Raw genomic sequence first — 25,793 nt, 5'->3', positions numbered from 1 at the left:
ATGACTACTTCTAATTCAACCTAAGAGATTTCTGCTTCATAATGAGCCAGTTGAGTCATCACCAACTGAAGAGATACAACTGCCATGAGTGCATGGCATCTGCTGAATTCTTACTCAGTATCGTCTATAAATGAGATTTCTTAGAGAAAGGTTAACTAACATTTGAAAGTGATCAGTCACAGAAAGGGACTTTTCAAAAAAGACAAAATGAAATACATCCCCCATACTCCAAACATGATTGATATGCCCCATTGCATTTAGGCAGAAGCCAATTCTTTCTGCAGAGCTGCGACTACCATTCATTTTATAGCCGATTATTCTATGTGGTTGCTTAGTATTTCAGTGTGGTTATCAGCTGACATTCAACTGTACCTTCTTCAAAGTGCAAACGAGGGTGGTGTAGTGGTTGCACATCTCAAATGAATCTAATCAGAGAGCCTTCATTGTCACTTAACACAACTCAGAAGTACTGATGTTTGCTCTCAAAAATATTAATTTTAAAGCAAAGTGAGGAAAACAATCTTCGAAGAACAAAAGTTGAAACATATATGATGAATGCTATTCAACAAACATTAAACAACACTTCCCTTCCATGGCAATTAAAGTGGTCACAGTAGTCACTGGATCGTTTATTCTAGGTCTTTTGAATACAAAGTTTCAATAAAATTCCATTGCACAGTTAAGGATTTTATTTATTACAATTTTTAATGCCATTCACAGTAGTTCAGGACCGTCAGTTTCCCCATTTTAAATTCTTTCCATGTGGATGGCGTGACAGACAATATTATGAGGAGTTCCTACTGGCACCATGAATCTCAAATAAGGAGTCTCAAGGACTCCCAGGAGAAACTTACAACACAATTAAAAGAGATAAAAAGAAAATTGGCAAAGAATTTAAATCCAACTAAGCCGGCAAGAAATATTAAGCAACAAAAGCCCCGTACGTTCACCCCTCAGACAGTGACTCTCCGTACTGAGGAAATGTTCCCCTTGCGCCAATTCTCAGGCATTGGTGCTTCGGGTCATGAGACCTCGCTGTCTGCACATGCACGGGTAATACTCTTATTCCCCACCCTGTCTCTTCACCTCTGACCGTTTGCATCGGTCCTTTGTTTGACCGTCATGCTTTCCTCCTAAGCCCTTGTTCACCAGCTAACCTTTTTGGGAAAAGACTTGCTGTGTAAATTAAATTGTATAATCTGCTGTACCCCTTGTGGTGTGTATCTGGACGTGCCTGATCCCATTCACAATGAGGTCCTGGCAGTTTACAGGAGAAGACCGACCCCAAGCCCTTCCTCGTTGCAACAGGAACTGCTAGCTAAGGTCTCTCCCTCCTTGTAAGCCTTGTGAGCTGATCATGCCAACCAAGTTGGGTGCATTGGGTCGGCTCAACCCGTTAAGATTTGCCTAAACCCAGCAAGACCCCTTCCCGAGGTGCAGCAGTGCCCTCTATCAGAACAGACCAAGGAAAAAATCCAACCTGTTCTTACCTCCTGCATTCAGCAAGGACTCATTATTCCTACGGTCAGTAAGTATAACTCCCCCATTTACGGTGCTGTTAATACTGCTGTACTCCCTACCTTTCCCGTTGTCCCTAGTCCTGCTACTATCCTTTCCTACAAAGCACCGATGCTGAGGGGTTGTTACCGCCTCAAGAAAAAATTGTATTAAGTCCGGACATAAAGAATTAAGGTTATTATTAAATAAGATGCACCTAAATGTGGTAAAAAAAAAAAGTGTGTGAGTGTATGTGAACAGGTGTGTATAAATAAATAAAAGGGGGGTTAGTCAAAAAGCCCACTCTCCTTCCTAAATTGGTAGTAAAACAATGTCTGTGCCCATGAAAAATAATAATATGATAATAATAATAATGCAGCAAGAAAAAAAGATCAGGCCCAGACAAGCAGGCAACCGCAGTTTGAGGAAGTTGAAAGAAAAAAAATGAGAAGTTAACTCTGTAGTTACTGAAAGGAAATAAAGCAAAAAAAAAAAAAAAACCAAAACAAAACAAAACAAAAACTTTGTAAAAATGTTAAAAGAAGGTGTTATAAAAAGAAAATTATTGGTTTCTTTCCAGCCATTCCTTTGGGAATGTCTGTAGATAATCCAGGCAAGAGGATATTTAAGTGGAATCATTTGACTATAAACAAGTTAGTCGAATTTGCTAAACACCACTCCTGGTGTATACAATCTTTGTTTTATAAGTTTGAAATGAATGGGTGTTGTTTAAGGTTGTAAGACCAAGAAATACTTTTGCCAGACAAAAGAAACTAGTACTGTTTAATTTTGGTATTTAGCATTTAATCCTTAAAGTGACTTAATGCTTTACAGAATTTTAATTGTTTTTAAATAAAGACCCAAGTTGTGGCTGCAGTAGGGCAGACAAAGCCAGAAAAATGGAAAAAGATTTAAATCTGTTTGGTAACAAATAGCAAATAAAAGCTGTAGTCAGTGCTCCACACTAAGCTGTGTAATCAACAGGCACTCAGCCAAAGAGGAGCCAAAATGGGTTGTGTTTTCCTTTTCAAAATCAATGTGTGTTTAAAAACAGGAGTTAAAAGTTAATTGTGTCCTTTTGAGACAGAGTCGGCTGGTAACTTTGAATCCAAAAGCAAACCAAAAATGTCTGTTAATGCAAATCACCTAAATAAAAATAAACACCATTAAAACCTGACCTGCCTGTAAAACAAAATACAGGAAAATATGGGAAGTAATTCCTCAGTTTTGCCTGCAATCAGCAAAGGAATATTTGTAAAGAAAGGACTATTTTAAGCAATATTGCCAACAGTGTGTAACCTGCCAGCACCATAATGTTGGCAAAGCTGTCAAGGTTAGGCAGGCAGCACATCCCCCTTCCTAGGGACCTTTTGTAAATATTCAGATTGATTCAAATGTTTAAATGTTGTAATTGTGAGTATGTGTTCATTTTAGTAACGTATTTCCTTGTAAAAGGCAGATGCCAAAACTGTTGTAAAACTTTTGCTTAAGGATTTGGTATCACAATTTGGCACACCTGGACAGATTATAAAAGATTTATGTGCAGCTTCACAGATCCAATATGGCCAAATGCCCTTTGAAGGCCACTCCCAATCAAAAAACCAGACTCAGCCCTCATAAGATTTCTAACAGGGCACCCAATACAACAGCTGGCTGCGCCCCACTGGTCCTGGCTCAGATGCACAGTCATTTAATAAACAACACAATGCTTAATTATTGTCAGGCACTAACGAAATGTGTTAGGTCTTTTTATATACAGCAGACCTGCCACTCGCTGAAACCAGGAGACTGGATCCACATAGAGGTCCATCAGCAAGGAACCGCCCTGACCCCATGCTGAAAGACCCTCGTCAAGTCCTGTTAATTATCAACACCACTGTGAAGTGCCGAGAATTGACTACCTGCCCATGTTTCTCACTGTAATGGCTCTCCGACTGATGATCGGTCTATGTTTCCATCTGGCGTTGTTGCTCCTTCTGGACAGCAGGAGTGAAGGACAAGGTGAAAAGCCTGTCCTTTGTCCACTGACAGACCCACCATGCCTTTGAAGGCACAACCTCTCCACCTGAAGAGAACAACCTCTCCACCCATGGACATAATAAAGACTCCAACCAAGCAAAGTGATTGCGCTAGTAACCTCTCCCTTGCTGCCTCATTGCTGGACAGCTAAGTGAACTAAGACTATGAAATCTTGAAGAATAGCTTGCAGAAGCTAGCCAAAACTACCTGAAGATAAAACTTTTAATATTCCTTAGCCTCTCCTTAACAAATTTAGGGTGGGGATGGGAAAGTAATATTTTTCTAGATCTTGACCAGTCAGTAGCCTCACTAGTAAATAATGAAACGTATACCCAAAAAGTCTGATCTGCCACTGGAGATTTTATCTGTACTGAAAATTACTCCTGTAACTAATAATTAATCCTGTGCCCTATTGCAATATACCCCTTCCTATGCCACTGATGTTGATGCCTCTCCGCCTTTTTGTGAAGGTGTTTAGCCAACAAATGTGGTATAATACTTCACAAGGGAGAGATGTGTTAGTGTGTTGGGACACCAATGGACTGTAATTAATGCCACATTAGGGACCATTAAATTCATATTGCCCTTATCCAGTTTTTAAATTACCTCTACGTATCCAAATTGCTCTAAAAGGGCTGCCATCAGGTTAGCACAGCAAAGGGCCTGGGTTTCCCCTAGAAAGAAAAGGGACATGGCTGGACATCTATGGGATGGTGCAAATAGCGTAGCTGCAATCCGGAATATCCATAAGAGTCAAGAACATGAGAAAAAAAATTGGGGCACTTAGAAAAAGCCACAGGCCTTATTACTGGAGCACAATTAACCCAGACACAAGCGGGAGTAGGTGAATTACATATTCTTTCCACCCTTAGTGCAATGACCCAGACACTTATAACAGATATGGCGCTTAGTATCGCTGGGGCTGGGAAGGCTTTGCAGTGGAATCTGACCTGTTTGGAGATCCAAAATTTTCTAAATAACCAGCTAAAGGACATTCAGAGAGACCTCAAGCATCAGGCCTGGCCCTCTGCCCTTACAGCCACCTCGGGAGTACCATCTGATCTGTGGCCAGGGAGACATACTTGAAGATTCTCTGGGTAGAAATGCAGACATTCGCAGTGTTCCTTCCAAGCATATGGGCTGGTCGGAGGGATGTGGGCTTCTACATACCGAATCCTGCTGGGTCCGTGGGGAGGATGCATGTGGAATTGGGAAATTCACCCAGACATTTGGGAAATTAAACCACCTGGTATGCCTAACCAATTTATAGTCAGTGTTCCTGAAATAATGCCCGCTATCTGGATAGGAATAGGAAATCAATGGACACTCTGGCAGCTAGAACCCCACAGCTTCCGTGTGTACATAAACTGAAGCCAGGAAAAGTTGTCACAGTTTAAGACGGCGTTTGTTGGGAGGGTATGGGACAAGCAACTACCCTGACAGGATACCTACTTTTCCAAGCTAATGACAGCTGTGTGCTTGTTAAGGCCACCATCTTGCAAAATATACATTTTAATCTTACCACTGCTACAGGAAGCCATATCATATGTTGGCCTGCAGAGAGAATTTTGCAGTCGGCCCTTCAACCTCAAATACCTGTTGGAGACCGCAGGGCATTGCCACTAGTTAAGTCGAGGGGATGGAAGGCCATAAGAGTCGAGGAGGTCTCCCTGCTGAAGGCCTAAGGGCTTCTTCTTAACCCCCCTTAATAGAATTCAGGCCTGGCTGGTTTGAGTGAGCTCTTTTGCTCTTAAAACAATGTTGCAGCCGCAGATAATGCCTTATAGTGTAAGGTTTGCTGACGCCAAGTTAAAGATAATAGGAGATAGTTACAAGGCCAGACAGAATGTGCTGGTTGTCCTAGCTGGTTGCTAGGAATGCTCGTTAGAGATTGCAGGAAATAAATATTGTTGTAACCCATATAAGGAAGGCAGAGTATTTGTGCAAAGTTTTAATTGGCTGATGTGTAGTGCAGTAGCATTAAGAAATATAAAAGTGTGTGTAATGACCTGCTCTGGTGTGCAGGATTTGAGATTCTATTCTCCCTGTACCTTGTTTGCAGCTGCAAATAAACTTTTCTGCTTCTCCACCCCGTTGTGATTATTGAGTGAAACACACCGGGTAACGAGCCCCTACTGTTGTTTTGCCTCTCGGCATTGGGTGCCGGCAACATACCCTTCAGTTGGACTACCCTAGTGCCTGACCAATTCCAAAATTTGCTTTCAATTCTATCAGAGGTTCAGAAAATTTCTGACCTACAGGGACAGATTCACATGCTCCAAAATATATATCAAGTTGAAAAGAATGCCTTTCATACAGCCTATAGGGAGTCTACCTTATGTACTAAGTATGATGCTTTGTGTTTTGTGACTAAGACTATTCAGCAATCTCAACCCCACCGTTTTATTGCCATAGAAATGTTGTTGGTTTTATTATTTTTTGGTATGGGGTTATGTTATTGCTGTTGTAGTAGATGTGTTTATCATTGCCTGCCTGGTCCTAGACCTGTTAAGCTCAATGTAAAGGAACAAGTGGCACTAATGATTGTCATAAACTCTATGATAACAGGAGGCAAGAGGCAGCAATGAATGTGTTTGAGGAAATGCAGGTCGGAGGAAAAGAAGATGAGGAAATGCAGGTAGTATGTGAGGAAGAAAGAGGAAATTAATGACAATGGAGGTATGATAAAACAAAGTGAGGCCAAAAGGCCTCAAAGGGGGGGAAGTGTGAGGGAAAATCAACGGGACATAAAACTCCGGTCAAGGCCCTGACTTTGGTCAAGCTTACCTGCAGTCTGTAAAATGAGTTCCTGCTTGCTTATGTGTGTCAAGGGGTAGGAGAAGTCACAGAAGAAAGACCCCAAAACGGAACAATGGTTTTCGGTGCACAAGGGGCATGAAGGGGCAGGGAAAAGTCCCCAGGCAGAACAAATTTGCAATAGTCAAGCTTATGAAATATATAACCGCAACAGTTGTGTTAGAAAGGTCGCTGACCGCAAAAGAACAGACAGTGAATAACAGAAGGGGCCTAAAGAAAAGGAGGACTTGTGGCACCTTAGAGACTAACAAATTTATTTGAGCATAAGCTTTTGTGAGCTACAGCTTACTTCATTGGCTGTAGCTCACGAAAGCTTATGCTCAAATAAATTTGTTAGTCTCTAAGGTGCCACAAGTACTCCTTTTCTTTTTGCAAATACAGACTAACACAGCTGCTACTCTGAAAGCTGTCATTAAGAAGGGGCCTAGTGGAGGAGACGCTTGTTTTTGCTTTTGACCAGTGTTAATTTTGCAATGTATTCCAAATAAGATAATTAATACGGAAGTATGTGTAATTTGTCTGTAGTTTTAAGCTTTAAAAAGCTGTGTGCGCCTTGCATCGGGGGGCAGCTACTTCAAGCTGTTACCTCCCTGCACTTGTAACCAATAAAGGGGGCCTTTAGCCTGTTCTGATCCAAACACAACGCGTGGTTAATTTTCCACCACATTTACATGTGTAAAAAGCAATGATACAGCAATATTAACAGAATGAATATGCAAATGGAAGTCTTAGAATCCAGATGTAACATAACACAGGCTTAACTATGGGTCAGCAATCGCTCCACCACAATATTAAATATTGTACCATGAAATATATAAGTATTTAGAGGCAGATTTTCAAAGGCAGGAATGGGAGTTTGTTCCTTAGCTCCCATTGACTTGTCTGGGAGCGGGAGCTCCAAACACCTTTGGGTGGGAATCACAAGGAAGATTAAGGTGCTGTCATGCTAAGTGTTGCAACACTTAACTTTTGGTGCTCTGCCACTGAGTGGAAGTCATTATCCTGCGTTAGGGACACAGGCTTCTTATATAATGCCTAGGGAGAGAGAGGCTCCTTAGAATGGGATTCATGAAAGCCAGCACGCTGTGATAAACTGGGGGAGAAAGTGGTGCCATCCCCTTTATAACTTTTAGCCCACTAGTTAGTGCACTCACCTGGGCTGAGTGGAGCAGGCACATGCATCTCCCATGGTGAGTTCCCTAACCCCTGGGCTGAGAGGTACTCTGAAGCAGGTCCCACCTGTTGAAGGTTTACCACTCTGTATACATAAACAGTCATTAGAGCAGAGGGACTAGAACATGGGTCTCCTATTATCCAGCTGAATACCCTAACCAATGGGCTACAGAGTCATTCTCTCTATAGCCCAATCAATATTGACATACTGTGGAAGAGCTTCACCAGGCGAGACTGCCCCAGAATACCTCATAGGCCATGGTTGGGCCACTCACCTATAAGGTGGGAGATTAAAGTTCAAATCCCTGCTTCACAGCAGGCAGGAGGGATTTGAACGTGGGTCTCCTACATCCTGGGTGCATGCTCTGACCTTTAGCCACTGGTTCTAAGGGCACCACTGCCATGATTTGTGGGGGATTAGGAGTGCTCTAAGCACATCTATCTGACCAGACCCTGAAATCAGGATAGGTGGGTGCAAATCCTGCTGGGGCTTAGGTACAAGTTAAATGCCCAGCTGCTGAGCAGTGTCAGGGCTCACTTGGTTGACCACGGACCCAGCCCACTGAAACTTAGGTGCCTATGGACTTTAGATGACTGCAGGGTTAGGAGGAAGCTGAGCAGGGGTTCTGTGAATGCCAGTGGCACCTTTGTTAATCCTACCCTTTGTGTCTTAGCTTTAGCCACTTTTATTTCCCAGATTCCATGTGCTTGACATAAGAGCAGCTCATATATATTCTATTCCCTGCACAGAGAAACCTTCCTTCATTTGTGGGTTGGTGTAGATTTTGCCATCTATTCAGCAATGCTCTCTTCATGCACAGTGCAGCTTGATCAACCCCCAACTTGCTTGAATGTAACAGATTTGTCATACAGCAGCATTAACCTCTCAGAGCTAGGTAAGGTTATGCTAGAATATATTAATGGCAACTGCCTTTCAGCAAGTCTTTGATCTATAGCCCTCCATAAAGACAATTGGGTTTCCTAAGCACCCTTCTTTCAGGCCCACGGGCAAGGAGAAATTAAACCCCTTTATTTAGTGAAATAGCTAGAAACAATAGAAGCCACAACCCAATTTTATTCTTCTTAATGCAAGATTATATTTTCATGAAAGAGAAAAATCTGTGTGACTGTTCTCTCTGAAGGCCTGTGAGATTTATTTCTTTGTAATGTTTATAAATAAATAGCAACAACAACATAGAGGGAACCGAAAGTCAAGCATATCACGGGAATATCCAAAAAGGAAAAAGATAAGAAATAGACAAGTAGAACCACATGTGCAACCATATTATACCTGCAGCCAATAGCTGAGTGGACTCAAGTATTTCCAGATTTTTTTTAAAATGTGCAAATCCTAGATTAGGAAGATCACCTCTTGCCATTCATGATTTTACCTAGAGCAACTGAGAATGGTCTGCATGAACTGCTCTGCCAAAAATGTGTATTTTAAAAGCCTCTCTAATCCCATTATGAAAGACATCTTCCTTCCCTCCCTCATTAAATTTTATGGCCTCGATCAAACCCAGTCAACCCAGAATTTCTTCTTGGCTTGTTGCAGAGATATTGAAAAGATTATAATTTAGACTTCATTTAGATTCATTATATAATGGGAGTACAGAATTTTAACAGGTAAGGGAGTATAAAAGTGCTAAGTATTTTTATTAGCGCAGAGAAAATTCTGTAATTAATTTCAAATGGACTAAATGAATCTCACCTCTTTTGGACTATGCAAGTTTTCAATGAATGAGACACTTATTCTCATTTAGTTATTATTTGAAATTACTCATTGAATAATTGCAGCAAATAATTCTTGATCTTTAGCTTACTGGTGAGCAGTTTAATGGCAGTATTTGATATTGAAAATCTGAGCTGATTTGATTGGACATATAGATCACATGTGTTTCTGTTTCCTAAACACAACTCTCAGAATCAAGTTTTTAGAGGAAGTGCTTTATGAATTTAAAATTCACTTTTTACAATACTTGATTTAAAAAAATTGCTGTTTCAAAGGACATTCCAGCCAACAACCTCATTCACTAGAATCTGCGAAGACCAGATATGTAGAACCTGGTGTGGATACAAAATTTGTACCTGTATCCGATCTGTGATCTGCAAACATGATCTGTGGATATCTGCAGATTTTCAGTACTCTGCAGACATGAGAGGCACGTATCCAGTCAAAGAGAATCAATTTTTTAAAAATCCACTGAATATTTTTACTGCATTTGCACAGTTCTAATCATTATTACTTGGGTGAGACAAGTTTGAGGAATGTCAACCGTATTGCCAGACCCAAGCACTCAAAAAACAGGAGTCAGGCCCTGTAAAACCATGAGCCGTTAGAAACAACAAATTTTAGGTTTTTTTATTCAACTGCTGTTTTAAGCCTTCAATAACAGCTTGCTCTTCATCAGTAGATCTTAAATCGCTCTATAAATGAGGCATCTGTAACATCATTTTATAGATGGGGAAATGGAGTCACAGAACAGTGAAGTGAGCTGCTGGAAATAGAATGCAAGTCTGAGTCTGGAGTGCTAGGCTGGTCCTCTAACCACTGGGCTACACTGACCCCCTTACGAGTTCGCCTTTTCACTATTTTCTCTGCAACCAAGAGGGTTAGACTCTTACTTTAAGGACAAAAAGTTGAGATTCTCATGCAATCATTTGATTCCAGGAAAGCCACTAAATATCACCAGAATCCTGATAAAATCAGGAGTTGGCCATAGTGTGTTATTTTGTCCATGGATCATCTCTTATCATAATAAAAAGAAAACTCAATTTTATTAACTTTTCACTACTAAGCAGAGATTTGGGGCGACAATTCAGTGTGACTAACCACTTTCTTTCTGCATTACATGCCAAGAAATAAAGGAAATAATGACATGAGAGTAAGCCCTCTCACCAGTTGTACAACTGACTCATCATGAACTCAGTGCAAAGTAGGACTTTTACATCTCAGCAAACCATTATCATACACTGACAGGACTTAGAAGCCTAGCAGGGCAGAGCCCAAGAGACTTTATGCCAAAAGCTAACTTTGGTATTTGTAACAGATATGATTGTGCACTGATCCAGACAAGCAAAAGAAACAATATCACAACTAAAGCAAGAGTTTAAATTTGGAATATTCACAACAACTAGACTAAGTACAATGAAGAGATTTGGCACATAAATTGCCAGAAATTGGAATTTTGTAGAAATGCAAGCAGAAAAAGTGACAGTACGGAAGTGAAATTGTTTGCTGTGAATTATTTATCCAGTTCTATTGTTTCCGGATCCTCAGAATACACTTCAATTGTGAACACACTGTTCCTTCTTACAAAGGATATTAATAGTGAGAACTTCCAGTACTGTTATTTTTCCAGCTATTTCATCCATTGCTCATGTATGCTTCCATTGTGAAGTAAGAGAGTACTGACCCACATGAACATCTCTGTAAAAATGGCAATGGAACCTCTTATTATTTATGGAGAGGACATTAAATTAGAAATACCAGGTTTGCTTTTCCAAAGCAGATACACACTGTATTGTGTGATAGTCCCTGACACTTCACTAGCCTCTTCGCTACACCACAAAGTATGTTTGTAGCACAGATAGGTATACACCACGCTAGCTTTAATCTAGCTAGCGGAGGTGACAATACTAATGAAGACGTGGTGGTATGAGCTTAAATCACACCTGAATTTGCAATGTAGATGTACTGTACATAATTAACTTTGTGCAGAGATAAACTAGTGTTGAAATGGGTTCAGTTACTTCTGCGTCTATGGGTTGTTCTTTTATCTACCCTCAATTTACCTTTGATAAAACCTTCCTATCAGAGCTTTCCTAATCCTTGCTGCTAAAATGAAAAGAAATCCTGGTTTATAGTTAGGAGTCTCATTTTCCTTGATCTAGGCAGGGTGCACTATGGAGTTACGAGGCTGAATTATTTCAGCTCTGCAGTATTTAGAGATTTCTTCTCTGTGCTTCATTTCACCATTAGCCTGGATCAGTGGCAGAGATGGTGCTTAGCTCTATTTTTGTCTCACTGCTGCTGACACATCTTTGGCTCAATCTTTGTTGTCACCCTGATTTATGAAGTCTAAGCCTAAAAGTTACACTGCTTCTTTCTTCTTAAATTAAAAATAAAAGCTTTCTTTAAATTACCCTCCTCATTGTCTAATTTTTTCCCCATATTGAGGTTTCTGGTCAGTGACCACACTGGAATGACCCCAGTGGAATTAAAAAAAAAAGGGGGGGGGACACACCATGCACCACCTCCAGTTACCCCGAGATTCTGCTTTGTCTTATAAACAACATTGGAGGCAGGTTCTCTCTCTCAATATCAGGGGTGTGCAACAGCCATTTTATACCAACAAAGCCAGCAGAGGCTTGTCAAGCCAGTCAATGAACTAGCCAGATAATGTCTGGAAAGTCTTCAGATGTTCAACAAATTGGTATTATGAGGTTTTTGGATAACGTGTCCCATGAACAGAAAAACTTGACCAAACATTTGCTAGAGGTATTTTTGCCAGCAACACACCATTTCATAGAGTCAAAAATCCTACCAGCAGCCATTTTTCAGTGACAGTATAGCACTCAGTTTTATCCATACTGATTAAGTCTTAAGCATCATCTTCTATTAAACGTCTCAAAGATCCTCAAATATGCAAGAAAGCCCTTCAAGCAGCTGCTGTTGAAGAAGGGGTGGCCAGGTGTTGCACCCATATAATCAGTACTGACATTCTTGATGATGTCTTTTGGGTGTGAAACGCAAAATTAATTTCACTGTTTGAACCATACCTTAGTCCATTCAGAACATGGAAAATGATAGTTCGACATCATCTGATGTCACGAATGAGTTCCTGAATATTAAAAATACTGAATGCAGCCCACTTACAAAAGCTGAAGAGAAACATAATAAAATATCACAGAAAAATCATAATGCTGCCTAATTTCCTGAGCCATACTTCCCGGACCAAGACCTTTCTGAAGATTAATTTGATGCAGCTTGTGACCTCATAATGACTGTTGCAAATTTTAAATGATATACAAACAATTCTGAAAGAGGCAGCAAATTATAAAGCAAGAAGCAGCCTGTTTAGTCAAAAAAATAATAATAAAGTGGAGTGCAATCCCAGCAGCTGTCACAGTGGAAAGGGTTGTGTCCTCCTTGTATTCTAGCTGCAGTGTCAGAAATTCTTTTAACACTTCCATGTATCACTGCATGTGTGGAATGAAATTGGACAATTTGGGGAACCATTCATTCAAAAACCAGAAACAGACCAATGGTGGGAAGCTGATGACTGTATACCACAATTTAAGATTAGAGAAGAAAATGGCAGATGAAGAGTTGACTCAATATTCATCAGATGGAGAGGAAGAAGGATAAAATAGATGAATTTGATGACAAAGATATGGATGAACCAGTTGAAACTAAGAAAAAGAAAAAGATAATGAAAAGAAAAATGCCTGAAGAGTTGGCCTGTTGCACTTATGCTAGGTAGTGATTTAAAAATGACTTTCCTTATATGGTTGCTATGTGTTTATATTTACAATGCAGGCCACAGAATCTCACCCACGAACTCCTGCAATAAACCTCTCACCTATGTCTGAGCTATTGAAGTCCTCAAATCATGGTTTAAAAAGACTTCAAGGTGACCCATGCCACAGAGGAAGGCGAAAAACCCCCAGGGCCTCTGCCAATCTGCCCGGGAGGAAAATTCCTTCCCGACCCCAAATATGGCAATACAGCTGAACCCTGAGCATGTGGGCAAGATTCACCAGCCAGATACCCAGGAAAGAATTCTCTGTAGTAACTCAGATCCCACCCCATCTAACATCTATCACAGGCCATTGGGCCTATTTACCATGAATAGTTAAAGATCAATTAATTGCCAAAATCATGTTATCCCATCATACCGTCTCCGCCATAAACTTATCGAGTTTAATCTTGAAGCCAGATAGGTCTTTTGCCCCCACTGCTTACCTTGGAAGGCTATTCCAGAACTTCACTCCTCTGATGGTTAGAAACCTTCATCTAATTTCAAGTCTAATCTTCCCGATGATCAGTTTATATCCATTTTTTCTTGTGTCCACATTGATACTGAGCTTAAATAATTCCTCTCCCTCTCCAGTATTTATCCCTCTGATATATTTAGAGAGAGCAATCATATCTCTCCTCAACCTTCTAAACAAGCCAAGCTCCTGGAGTCTCCTTTCATAAGACAAGTTTTCCATTCCTCGAATCATCCTACTAGCCCTTCTCTGTACCTGTTCCAGTTTGAATTCATCCTTCTTAAACATGGGAGACCAGAACTGCACACAGTATTACAGAACTGCACACACATGAGGTCTCACCAGTGCCTTGTATAACGTCTCCTTATCTCTACTGGAAATATCTCGCCTGATGCATCCCAAGACCGCATTAGCTTTTTTCTCGTTACAATGTGTATGGTAACACCCATTGTTTCATGTTCTCTATGTATATAAATCTCCCCACTGTATTTTCCACCGAATGCATCCAATGAAGTGAGCTGTAGCTCATGAAAGCTTATGTTCAAATAAATTTGTTAGTCTCTAAGGTGTCACAAGTCCTCCTTTTCTTTTTATAAATTGCTTAGGTTCTTCGAAAAAAATCTCCCCAAAATTACAATTGCATTTGGACCCTTCAGATTTTTTACTCATTTCTTCTCATCTTTCTGTTTTTTTAATCCTTCCCCCCCACACACTTATTTTTTTCAGTTTCTATATACTTATTTGGTTACAGGACTTCTATTTGTTCTCAGATACTTTAAGATATGAATTAGTCATTTCACAAAATCTTGCGCCCAGAAAAACATTTAACACAAAGGCTGTTTTATTTATATCTGCATCGACTCATGTTTCTTTCATTCCTTTGTTGAATCACCACTTCATGAGAAATTCAATCATGATTTTGAAGTTTTCTAAAAAAAAAAAATCCATGTGATAAGTACAATGAGGCACCATCCAGGGAGAGCAGGGCCCACACACCCATTCTCTAACAGAATAGAACATAAGTTAAAAGGAGTAAAATACTGGAGTTGTAGGCATATTTTTATTCCAAACCAATAGCTCACCTCATCCCTGGTCTGTGCCTGCTATACATTATAAATGTTGCTCTCTACAATATAACTCATGTGAAAGCCAAATTATCTAGGATAAAACTGTATGAATTATGTCTCATCTTTTTCAGATGGTTAATTCTATCCATGCCCAATGGGTGGTCTGTTCAGTCCTATCTTCCCAGTCACCTAACAATAGTTCAATTAATTCAGCTTTGGTTTGTAGCTTATACAGGTCTGGACCCATAGAGTACATGAAGTCTGTAGTAGATTATTCTGTGCATTGGGAAGTTTCTGAAATGTTGATCAGCACCCATGCTTTTCAGTGTCTTTCCAAACAGCATGGTGGGGAAGTGGGGTGAGAAACCTCCAGGTAAAATTTAGGTGCTATAGCCAAAAAATGTTATTGATCATTCAACAATATGTTCTCATTGAGTCAGTACTGACTGGTAGGGGCTACTGAGCTGCTGGAGGGACCATCTGTCAGATAGACCCTGACCACTGGTTTCCATTAACCTTACTGCTCTGAAGTGCTCTTCTTACCCAGACACTGCAGTGGCATGTCAGGCAAGCTTTGAGATCATATGCTGTTTATGTGGCAAGCCTTAGAACTGATGTAGCTGGCCAGGAAGCAGCTTTTCCTAAACCAGTTCTGTAGCTTTTCCCACCTATGGCCTTTCCTCCTGCCTTTGTTGGGCCCACTTTTGTCTGCCTGCATCCTGCTAGTATTCAGAGGCAGATGGATCCAGTGGCTCCTCTATGGAGATAAGAAATGCTTCTCTTGCCTCTGGCCTCTTTCTTTTTTCTGATGGTTCCCCTGAGAGGAGTTGTTTCTGACTTTTTGACGTACCTAGCTACATTTGTTTCCCAAACCATCCTTCCATCTCTCAGCGGCCATATCTCAACCTTCCACTTTAGGGACTCAGCAACCACCTCCTGGTGGTGTTTCCTGTGTGCTCAGAGCAATCTGCTCAACCTCTAGACTTTGCAGAAGTGTCTCTGTGGCACCTCTAGGCAGTTGAGCAATTAACATTATAAAGCACCATTTACTAGGAGCTAACTGATCCAGAACGAGGCAGGCATCGAAAGACTCCTGCAGGTTGCTGTTTTTTGTAAACCTGATTTAGGAGTCTACCACTGGAAGTTACACTGGTTGTCGGATGAGGAGAAGGGCTTTACTAAAGCTCTTAAAAATCTAAACCATCAACTGATCCCATAGCAAGTTCTGATTTCCAAAACACAGAGATTGCAGGTGGTTCCAAGAGGAAACCCTGTCAATGAGTAGCCACTGTTTGTGAGCCTAGTGCACTCTCGCATGGCTGAGAATCCAGATCATGAGGAGCCATCCCACCACACACAAAAAACTGAAACACAGCGAGACTGGAAGTAAGCCAGTATCCTATAAATAAGAGGAGGGATGGAGAAGGGCAGGGAGGACCTCATGCATTACTTTTCAGGCTAGCTAGCATTGCTCAGGGTGGGGTGGATATCAGCCTGGAAGTAGGCAGACTGCCATGGGCCCAAGGCCTGCACTTCATGTTCTGGAAGGCTCACCATCAGAGGATATAGCCTTCTAAATATGGAATGAATTGGAACCAAAGGCCTTCTTTCCTGACCCACAAAAGCCAGTGTCTCCCAAATGTTATCTGAGAAGCAAAACTTGTAAATGTTGACATATATCTAATTTCTCGCCTTTAAATAGCTACACACACGTACTGGAACAAAGGACATTAGCAGACTGGTAAGAAATTCCATTACAAAATCCAGGATGCATGCATGCATGAAGTACAACAAATCATTAACATGGACAAACTGAAACTAACTTTCAGAGACAGAGCTGAGACTTAAGAACTATATGCTTATCAAATTTCAACTATCTGCCACTGAGGTGCTAACGCTGTTCAAAAATCAAAACCAAAAAATTTATTAAGATGAATTTTTCCTTTTTTGTTGTAATGAAAGGCTGAACCATTTTGTCTCAAACTTTATGAGAATATTCACTCCTGGATTGGGAAAAAACCTTCCAAATGTCAGTCAGGGAGTTAATAGTAACTGAATATTACATCTGAAAATAGAAATGCTTGTGCAACCGTAGTTCTATAGGTTGTGTCTTTAATGGTGTAAGAAACAAGCTAACAACTTTAAAACAATCCTGAACAAAACTTACATCATTTGACTCCAAACACAGCCCTAAATGTTCAGATTGTTACTGTAAATCAAAGACTCAATAGATCTGCTTTGTTTGTCCCTTTTAAAATAAGGGATGTTGGACAAAGAGTTTTTATAGTAAAACCCATTAAACTCAGTTGCCTCTGAATACTAGCAGGATGCAGGCAGACAAAAGAGGGCCCAACAAAGGCAGGAGGAAAGGCCATTGGTGGGAAGAGCTACAGAACTGGTTTAGGAAAAGCTGCTTCCTGGCCAGCTACATCAGTTCTAAGGCTTGCCACATAAACAGCATATGATCTCAAAGCTTGCCTGACATGCCACTGCAGTGTCTGGGTAAGAAGAGCGCTTCAGAGCAGTAAGGTTAATGGAAACCAGTGGTCAGGGTCCATCTGACAAATGGTCCCTCCAGCAGCTCAGTGGCCCCTAGCAGTCAGTATGGACTCAATGAGAGTGTACTGCTGAATGATCAACAACATTTCTTAGCTGTAGCACCTACATTTTTCTTTCCTAATTATCACTGTTGGGAAAATTTTTATTTCCCTGAATTAGTTGTCTCTTTTTTGCACATTAAAGATTATCTGAGAAAATGCCACAGTAATTCTTTTAAAAGTTTGAACCTGGTTTAATTAAGGAGAGCATATAAAGGCTTTTTCAATGGACTGGGAATCAGGACTAGAATTGTGTGAGTACTTCTGATTCGAGTTAAAACTAAGATCAGAGACATTTTACTTTGGATCTAGTTTCAAGTGCTCATAATTAATGGAATTTACTTAAGCGGTTGTAAAGCCAAAAATGTCTCAGTTAAAAGTTATGAGTATGAACAACAATCTTTGTTGACTGAAATGATATGTGATAATGCAGCAGCAATGTTCTGTATGCAGAAACACAGACATACTTTCAGTCTAAAATTACTTTCATTTTGGATGAAGAAAAAGAAGAAGAAAAATAGAACAAATGTAAAGACTCCCTGAGACAGCACAGTGACATCTTTTCCACCACAGGCTCAACTCTGAGAAAAAAATGAAGAAAAAAGCAGCTGCTGTCTTTCCAAATGGGCAATGTGCTTAGAAGTATAAAGGTGCGGTATGCAGAAAAATCAAGGCTTTGGAGTTTCAAACCATAATTTAGGTGAAGAAGCCTGCTCAGAAAGGTAAATACTACATGAGGCTGCTTCCACCACGATACATTACTCTGCCATAAGACAGACTGTAATAACCAGCCTATGATGTCTTATTACAACCCCATGACTAAAGTCCATTTCAAAAATCACTCCTCAGAAACTGACTTCAAGTAGCAGGGAATTTTGAAGAAATCTTTCACTATCCCTTTCACACACATTCTGGTTATAGCATTACATCTCACAATCCCTCCCACCCCAGTGGATCTAATGGTGCACTAATCAACTTAAGTGGCATCCCCCTCCTCCCAATTAATTCCTGACTTGATTGACAATGCATCTTGCATTCACTCATCTGCATCCTGAAGAGCAGACAACTGTCTCCAAAGATGTGTGGAGGAATAATGTGAACGGTAGTTTCTTACAATCTAAAGAAAGACTATGAATTGGGCTTGCAGGTGCAACTTCTGAGTGTCTTGAGAAGGCCCATGAAGCTGAGGGCAACAAGGAGGTATGAGCACTGAGAGGAGATGAGGAGAAGAGGCTATCCCTGGCAGAAGAACATAATCCCAGCAGTGGAGGTGGTTTTGTGATGTGCTCACCTGTCTACTAGCAACTGGACTGAGACCCTCGTTTGTTTTAGAGAGAGGCCTTTTAACAAATAGTGACAACTTCTGGTTGTTATTGATTTCGGCCATCTTCAAATTAGAAGTGAAGAGCCCTATATCCCCCACTGCTAACTTCTGGGGGTTGTCTGCATCCCATCCACTAAGAATTCACATCAAGGGAGCTGTGCCCCAGTGTTTGGTCAAAAGAAACAGGATGGACTACTCACAACTAAAGGACAATGTTTTCCCTTCAGATGCCATGGGTACAGCCTGCTTCCTGAAAAGAATGGAAGCCAAGGCAGATAATGGCAAATTCTGTTTCTTTCCCATAAGCATATGGCTCAGTAATAAACATAATGGCACAAATCCTGACCCATGTGACTTTCCTCCATGGTGTGAACAGTCCTTAATTTGTGCCAGGGCTGAGCCCTGGCAACTCTAGGCATGGCAGTTCATAGCCCTGGCACCTCTGGAATTGCTGCAACAGTTACAAAAGTAAGAAAAAATTGCTTGAGCCCTGGTGCCTCATCCATTACAAATTAAGCACTGGGTGTGAAGCCTTCTGGATCAGTCAGGTGCTACAACACTGAAGAGAAATGAAATCTTTTGGGGCTGAAGTTTCCCGCAGCAGCTGCCACCACCATGTAGCTGCTCTGGGGCCAGAGTGTCATGCTCAGTCCCTCAGAGGTAGTGTTTGAAACTACCATGTTTTCCAGATAACCTGGGGAGCAATGAAATTGGTGCAACTGCTTCCCTAATGTCCCAATAAGGGGAGTGAGATCTCCCATTACTGAATAGAAGCTAGAAAGAATTAAAGATACACGTGCCCTCAATCTGAAGGCCACCTAACTCCCCAGATAATCAGACAGATGGCACAACTCCAGGGAGTCTTAAGCTCCCCCCACCTATGAAGAAAAGTTTTTTCCTCCCCAACTCATTTTCTTTTTCATGGAGGTTGTTGCATTCAGCTATTGTATGATATCCCTGCCACCTTCCTGCCTCATATGCCACATTGCTCCCAGAAAGAGAAGGGCTGGGATTTGCCCCATCAAGATGGCTCAACCTATACCTGCAGTAATCAATGAATATTAATGGTTATTGCATTCGATTTTAAACAATGGCAAATCTAGCACTCAAATTAAATCCAAGCTGGATGTTTTAAATTATTTTCTTTAATAACTTATTGGAAATGAGTGAGACTTCCAGTGCTGAAATACAGACTTAATTGATTCATATACTGTGTGAAGCCGTAGACTCTCTTTAAATGGAAAGCATACAGTTGAGAGTGCAAGTATATCTTGAGACTAGATATGGGGTATGGATGTGACTGCTCAATTGTACCTGTATGTTTAAAATTCTTGTTCAGCTTAGTAAACACATTTTTAGCTGGAAGAATAAACTAGACATGTATCCATTTTTTTAATTCATTACTCGTTAATGGACTCTGGTTCCTTGGCATTAATTGCTTCATGGGATTTACATCTAATACCTTTTTGACCTTGTGAAAGGGAACACTCGCCACCCAGTTGCCATATGAAAGACGACGACTCCCCGCCAGTGCCACCCAGTGGTCAGGTGGGGGGTGGCAGGTTGTCTTCCTTTGAGGCATTCCACTTAATTGTTAAAGGTCTTCTCTGTCATGGATCTGTCCTTTCAGTGGCTCAGCCCTCTGGACAGGTCACACTTTCAAGTCCACCCCTAGCAGGGTGCATATAAAGAGTCTGATAATGGGCAAGTCTTGAGAATTCAGCGAGGGATTCAGGGCTTCCCCTTGGGTTCGAGTCTTGTGGTTTGGATCCTCATAACTTCAGAATCTTCCCCCAAGGGATAGACTTCCATCACTGACTCTTTTTAGGGGTTGGCAGGAGAGCCTGGGCCCACTCTCATATGTGGCCCACAATGATAAATAGGTTGAGAACCACTGTACTAGATAAACTGCTAATTCATATCCAGTCTATCACCCTGAGTGATGGTACAAGCAAGCTTGCAGATTCTTAAGGCACAAACTGTATTTGCTTTGGAGCTTGGGTTTCCCACGTTTTCATACACAGGCTAAAAATCTCTTTAGTCTCAGTCCAGCACTTCCCCAAGTTCAGTCTTTCTTCCTCAGGTGTTTCCAGGAATCCTCTTATGTGGGGAGTGAAGAACACCAGATGATATCACTCCCTTCCTTATATAAAACTTTAGCACATGGTGGTAACTCTGTCTCCAACTCAGTTTGTGGAAAAAACATTGGTATCCAAGATAGAGTCCAGAGACAGGTGATCTGGACACATGCCCTTGTAGTGTCATAGCAGCCATTGCTTACAGGCTAGCCAAAATGCCTACAGGAAGGTTAAGCTATTCCATAGACCATTGTCTTTCCTGGTGGGTCACCAGCCCCGTCTGGCTTCTTCATTGTTGTACCTAACAGGCTAGCTGTGGGTGTTGTCCAGAGTAAGCCCATATGAAATACAGATCCCTAGTCAATATTCATAACTTCAGATACAAAAACGATACATGAATACAAATAGGATAATCATATTCAGCAAATCATAACTTTTCCAATGACACCTCACATGACTTATCTTGTACAAAATGCATCGTATTTATGCCATAATCATGTAATAATATTACTATGATTAATATGGGCTGCAATGTCACAAGCAGGTTATTCCATAATTGTCCATTATGGAGTTCCTTATATCTTCCTCTGAAGCATCTGGTACTAGCCACTGTCAGACAGGAGGCTGGACTAGATAGTCACTTGTCTGACCCAGGCTGGCTTTTCCTAGGTTCCTCCTTGCTAGCCATGCCATGCAATTTAATGGTAGACAAAATTCTAAGAATTTCCCAGTGTGTCTTTACTAACTAAATCTTTGTACAGATAAGCAAATTTCTCCCACAAATCAGGGAGTAGTGGCCATCTGTTGCCACACTGGTCTCTACCAGACATTGTTGGATTTGCATTTAAGGAAGAGTTGAGAGAGAGACAGGATCAGCACACTTCAGAAAGCCAATGAAAACCAGGAGGAAGCAGTGACGAGCAAGTTTATAAGTCTGCTGTTGGAGATTGGATCAGATTGGAGATCAGCATATTGTGCTGCAATGTGCTGCATTTTAATAGTACGTACTTAATGGATATTGGGAGTGAGTGCCCCATTTTTCAAATCAGGGTCCAGTACACATATAGATAAATTACAAGACTCAGTAAGTAGCTCAACCTAATAGGAAAACTAGATATTGTTCAGGAAAATGTAGCTCCCCAGTTCCTGTTATGTGTGTTCTACTGCCAAGTGTAACAATTAACTTAATCGATGAAATGTAAGGACCCCACTACTCACTGAAATAAAATGGAAAACCCCCATTGACTTCAGTGGGAGCCAGAGTAGGTTCCACTTGTTCTGTATTGCTTCCTGTAATGTTTTGTGTCCCTTGATTTGAGTTTGTCACATATGTGGGATGAGAGCTTAGGAGGATATTCTGAGTCACTCAGCCAGGAAGCAGACAGCTAAGTTTAGCCCAGCCCCTCTCCTCCCCCCCCCCAGGGCCCCTACCCCATCCAGCCCCCCTTCCTGTGACTTCCCCCGGAAACCCCACCCCTGACTGCCCCCAACAGCCCCATCCAACCCCCCAACCCTCCCCCCCCGTCCCCTGACTGTCCCCGGGACCCCTGCCCCCAGTCAACCCTCCCCTGTTCCCTGCCTTCTGACCACCCCGACCACTATCCACACCCCACCCCCGACCACCTGCCCGAACTCCCCTGCCCTCTATCCAAACCCCCACCCCGCCGCTCCCTGCCCCCTGACCACACTGCCTGGCGCACAGGTGACTGGCAGCGCTACAGCTGCACTGCATGGCTGAGCCAGCTACACCGCCGTGCAGCACAGAGCATGAGGTCAGGCTGGGCGTTGCAGCTGTGCTGCCCCAGGAGCTCGCAGCCCTGCCACCCAGAGCATTGTGTTGGCAGTGGAGCGAGCTGAGGCTGTGGGGGAGGGGGAACAGCAGGGGAGGGGCTGGGGGCTAGCCTCCCAGGCCAGGAGCTCAGGGGCCGGGCAGGAGGGTCCCATGGGCTGGATGTGGCCTGCAGGCTGTAGTTTGCCCACCTCTGGTGTATATCTTATTTCTAAAAATTTCCCAGTTCATCACAGTAACATACAGGGTGTGTGTCTGTGAGTGAAAGGGTAAAGAGTACATGCACGATGGGTTCAGTCACAGAGACCTCCTTGGGACTGTCACCTGATGTGCTGAAATGACCTCGGAGCCCATTTTCCCTGCCAGCTTGGGACTCCAGAACCCGGTCTTGTTGAGCCAGACATGCTAGCCTGCTGCAACACAGACCCAGGGTCTGGTCCATGCCCCCAAAGCTGCAGACTGAAAACAGCTCGGCAGACCACCCAGCTCCAGCACCCAGACACCCAGCTCCCAATGGGATCCAAACCCCAAATAAATCTATTTGTATAAGCTTTATACAGAGTAAATTCATAAATTGTCCGCCTTCTATAAACACTGATAGAAGCACTGATAGCACAGCTGTTTGCTCCCCCAGGTATTAATCACTTACTCTGGGTTTATTAACAAACAGAAGTGATTTTATTAAGTATAAAAAGTAGGATTTAAGTGGTTTCAAGTAATAACAAACAGACCAAAGTAAGTCACCAAGCAAAATAAAGCAAAAACATGCAAGTTTAAGCCTAATACATTAAGAAATTGATTACAGGCAATATCTCACCCTCAGAGTTGTTCCAATAAGCTTCTTTCACAGACTATACTCCTTCCTAGTCTGGGCCCAATCCTTTCTCCTGGTAAAGTCCTTGTTAGTTCCAGCAGACATCTCAGGTGGTAAGCAAGGGTTCTCTCATGACTGGCCCCCTCTTTTGTCCTGCTCCACCCCCTTTTATAGCTTTGGCACAAGGAGGGAATCTTGTCTATCTGGATCCCCACCACCTCCTCCTCAATGGAAAAGTATCAGATTTAAGATGGATTCCAGTATCATGCCACTGTAAGACCCCTAGTCTCCATTCTTCCTGGGTTGGCCCACATGTACACAGGAAGGCTTGCAGGTAAATAAACCATTTACAACCAATTGTCCTAGTCAATGGGAGCCATCAAGATTCTAAACCACCATTAATGGCCCACACTTTGCATAATTACAATAGGACCTCAGAGTTATACTTCATATTTCTAGCTTCAGATACAAGAATGATACGTGCATACAAATAGGATGAAAATATTCAGTAGTTTATAACCTTTTTTATGACACCTTACATGAGACCTTTTACATAAAGCATATTCCAGTTACATTATATTCACACTCATAAGCATATTTCCATAAAACATATGGAGTGCAACATCACTGTGTCAGGTTTGTTTCATGTAGCAAACATTACTGCTTCTAGTCAAATTGTATGCATTAATTTATTAATAATCTTGTTTTTTCTTACTTTAGAGATCACTATTTTTAGAATTTGCTTTATTATATAAATGCCACCTAAACTTTGTTCTTAAGGAACTTTACAAAAAAGGAAATGAGTGCCTTCAGTTACTTGGATAAAGAATGGACAACAAAGCAGATTCTCAGAAGCAGGTAGGTGGGCATTTTGCTGAAAACGCCAAAACCAGCCTCCAACTCAATGTGGGTGAGATTCTACATCCCAGTTCTGAAAGCAAGGTCTAATCTGGTTGCACAGTCTGAAAGACTCAGCTACCATTATGTCTAAAGAAAAGTTGGATGCAGCAAGCTATAATGGCAACTGCCTAGAGTAGCCGTATAACAGTGCACGGGTAGAAAGGATGTCTTGTGGCACCCCATGGAGCCACCCGAGAGTCTGAAGCTTCCTAAGGGACAAAGGAAAAGAGTTGTTCCAAGAAAATATTTCTGAATTCTCTTCAGCCTTCTACCCAGAGACAGTCCCAGGAATATGTGACATCGAAGGATACACCTGGTGCTTCCTCAGAACTGGGTGCGGAGGTAGCAGCAATAAAGCAAGTTTCTCGTTGTTAAACAGGGAGCTTCATGGGGTCAGGACAGTATGAGCCTCATGGAAAGAAATATTAGGTGTGTAATGGGTGTGGGTAAGCAGCAAACACCTCCCAAGAGGAGCTGTGGAAGCAAATGAGAAAAAATCAGGTACTTTCTTGAACTTATTTTGAAAGGCCTATGTTCCACTTGAAATCCCTCTTAAGCCCTGTTTTGAGGCCTTGTGTTGGTCCTCTGCAAAGGGGTGGGCGTACTGCCTGGGAGACTGACATTGCCCGAGCCTTACCACAATCTGATACTTTTATGCTGTTTGTCCTCCAACCACAGCGGAGTCGGTGAGGGTGAGAGTGCCACCAATTCCACCTTACACAGTGGAATGATGCTAAAACCAAATTTGTCTCAGCTCCAGTAAGGATCCCCTTTATCAATCACTGGCTTTCTATTGTCTAGCTCGGTTTTTATGTCACTATAGCATATTAAAACCATTGTTTTTTATAAGTAGACCTTAAACAAAACTAGTGCAATTTGATAAATCCTGCAAACATCACTAAGACTTGCATAAAACCACATCAAAAGGTTTAACAATTTCTACAGCTGTTTGTTTCCTTTCAAGAGCTTAATGAATTTGCCAATATTTTTGAGTATTTCATACTTGTAAGAGAGTGGTTCTGTCCTCTGAAGCTACTCCTCTGTCAGTTCGTCTGGGTAGCTGAATTATTTTTCCAGCTCACAGAACAAAGATAAAAAACCAAGGAAAACTGTCAGTCTATGAGAAACGGAGACTAATATGTCTAAATATAGACCCTAAGCTATTTGGATGATAACTTTTGCCTCCAAACAGTATCATCCCAAACTGTAAACTAACATATGCACTGACAAGTCTTGAATCATCTTCAGAAATAAGTTTATAAATGTTTGGACTAAAGAAATCCTCAGATATTTTCTTCCCTGTGCTTGTAACACACACACACACACACTTCCTTCAGAATGTGCTATTAGAACTAACAGGAAATATTAATAAATGAATGAGAAAAAAGCCTCCAAAGAGGCTGCAGTTATAATTGATAGCCATCTTCCCTGGTATTAAATAGAATGTTAGAAATTTCATTCATTTGGGGAGAGAAGTGGGGGTCATGGCAGATTTCTAGTGAAATTAATATTTTAGCACTGAAACCTACATCCATGGAGAGCTTGTGGGAAATGCCTAAAATGAACATTTTTTGATTGTATGAAACATTATCTTTCCTAAGAGCAGTTGTCCAAAACGACAGACTAGTGTCTGTCACGTTTAAATATTAAGATCCAGCCACCTTTCTCTTCCTAAGACGCAATGCCTGTATCAAAAACAAGCATGTGTGAGGAGGAGGAAG

This window comes from Lepidochelys olivacea (genome assembly GCF_965140295.1).
Source record: "Lepidochelys olivacea isolate rLepOli2 genome assembly, chromosome: 7".
In the NCBI taxonomy this organism is placed as follows: domain Eukaryota; kingdom Metazoa; phylum Chordata; order Testudines; family Cheloniidae; genus Lepidochelys; species Lepidochelys olivacea.
The sequence above is the reverse complement of the archived record's forward strand: the minus strand, read 5'-3'. Positions refer to the sequence as shown.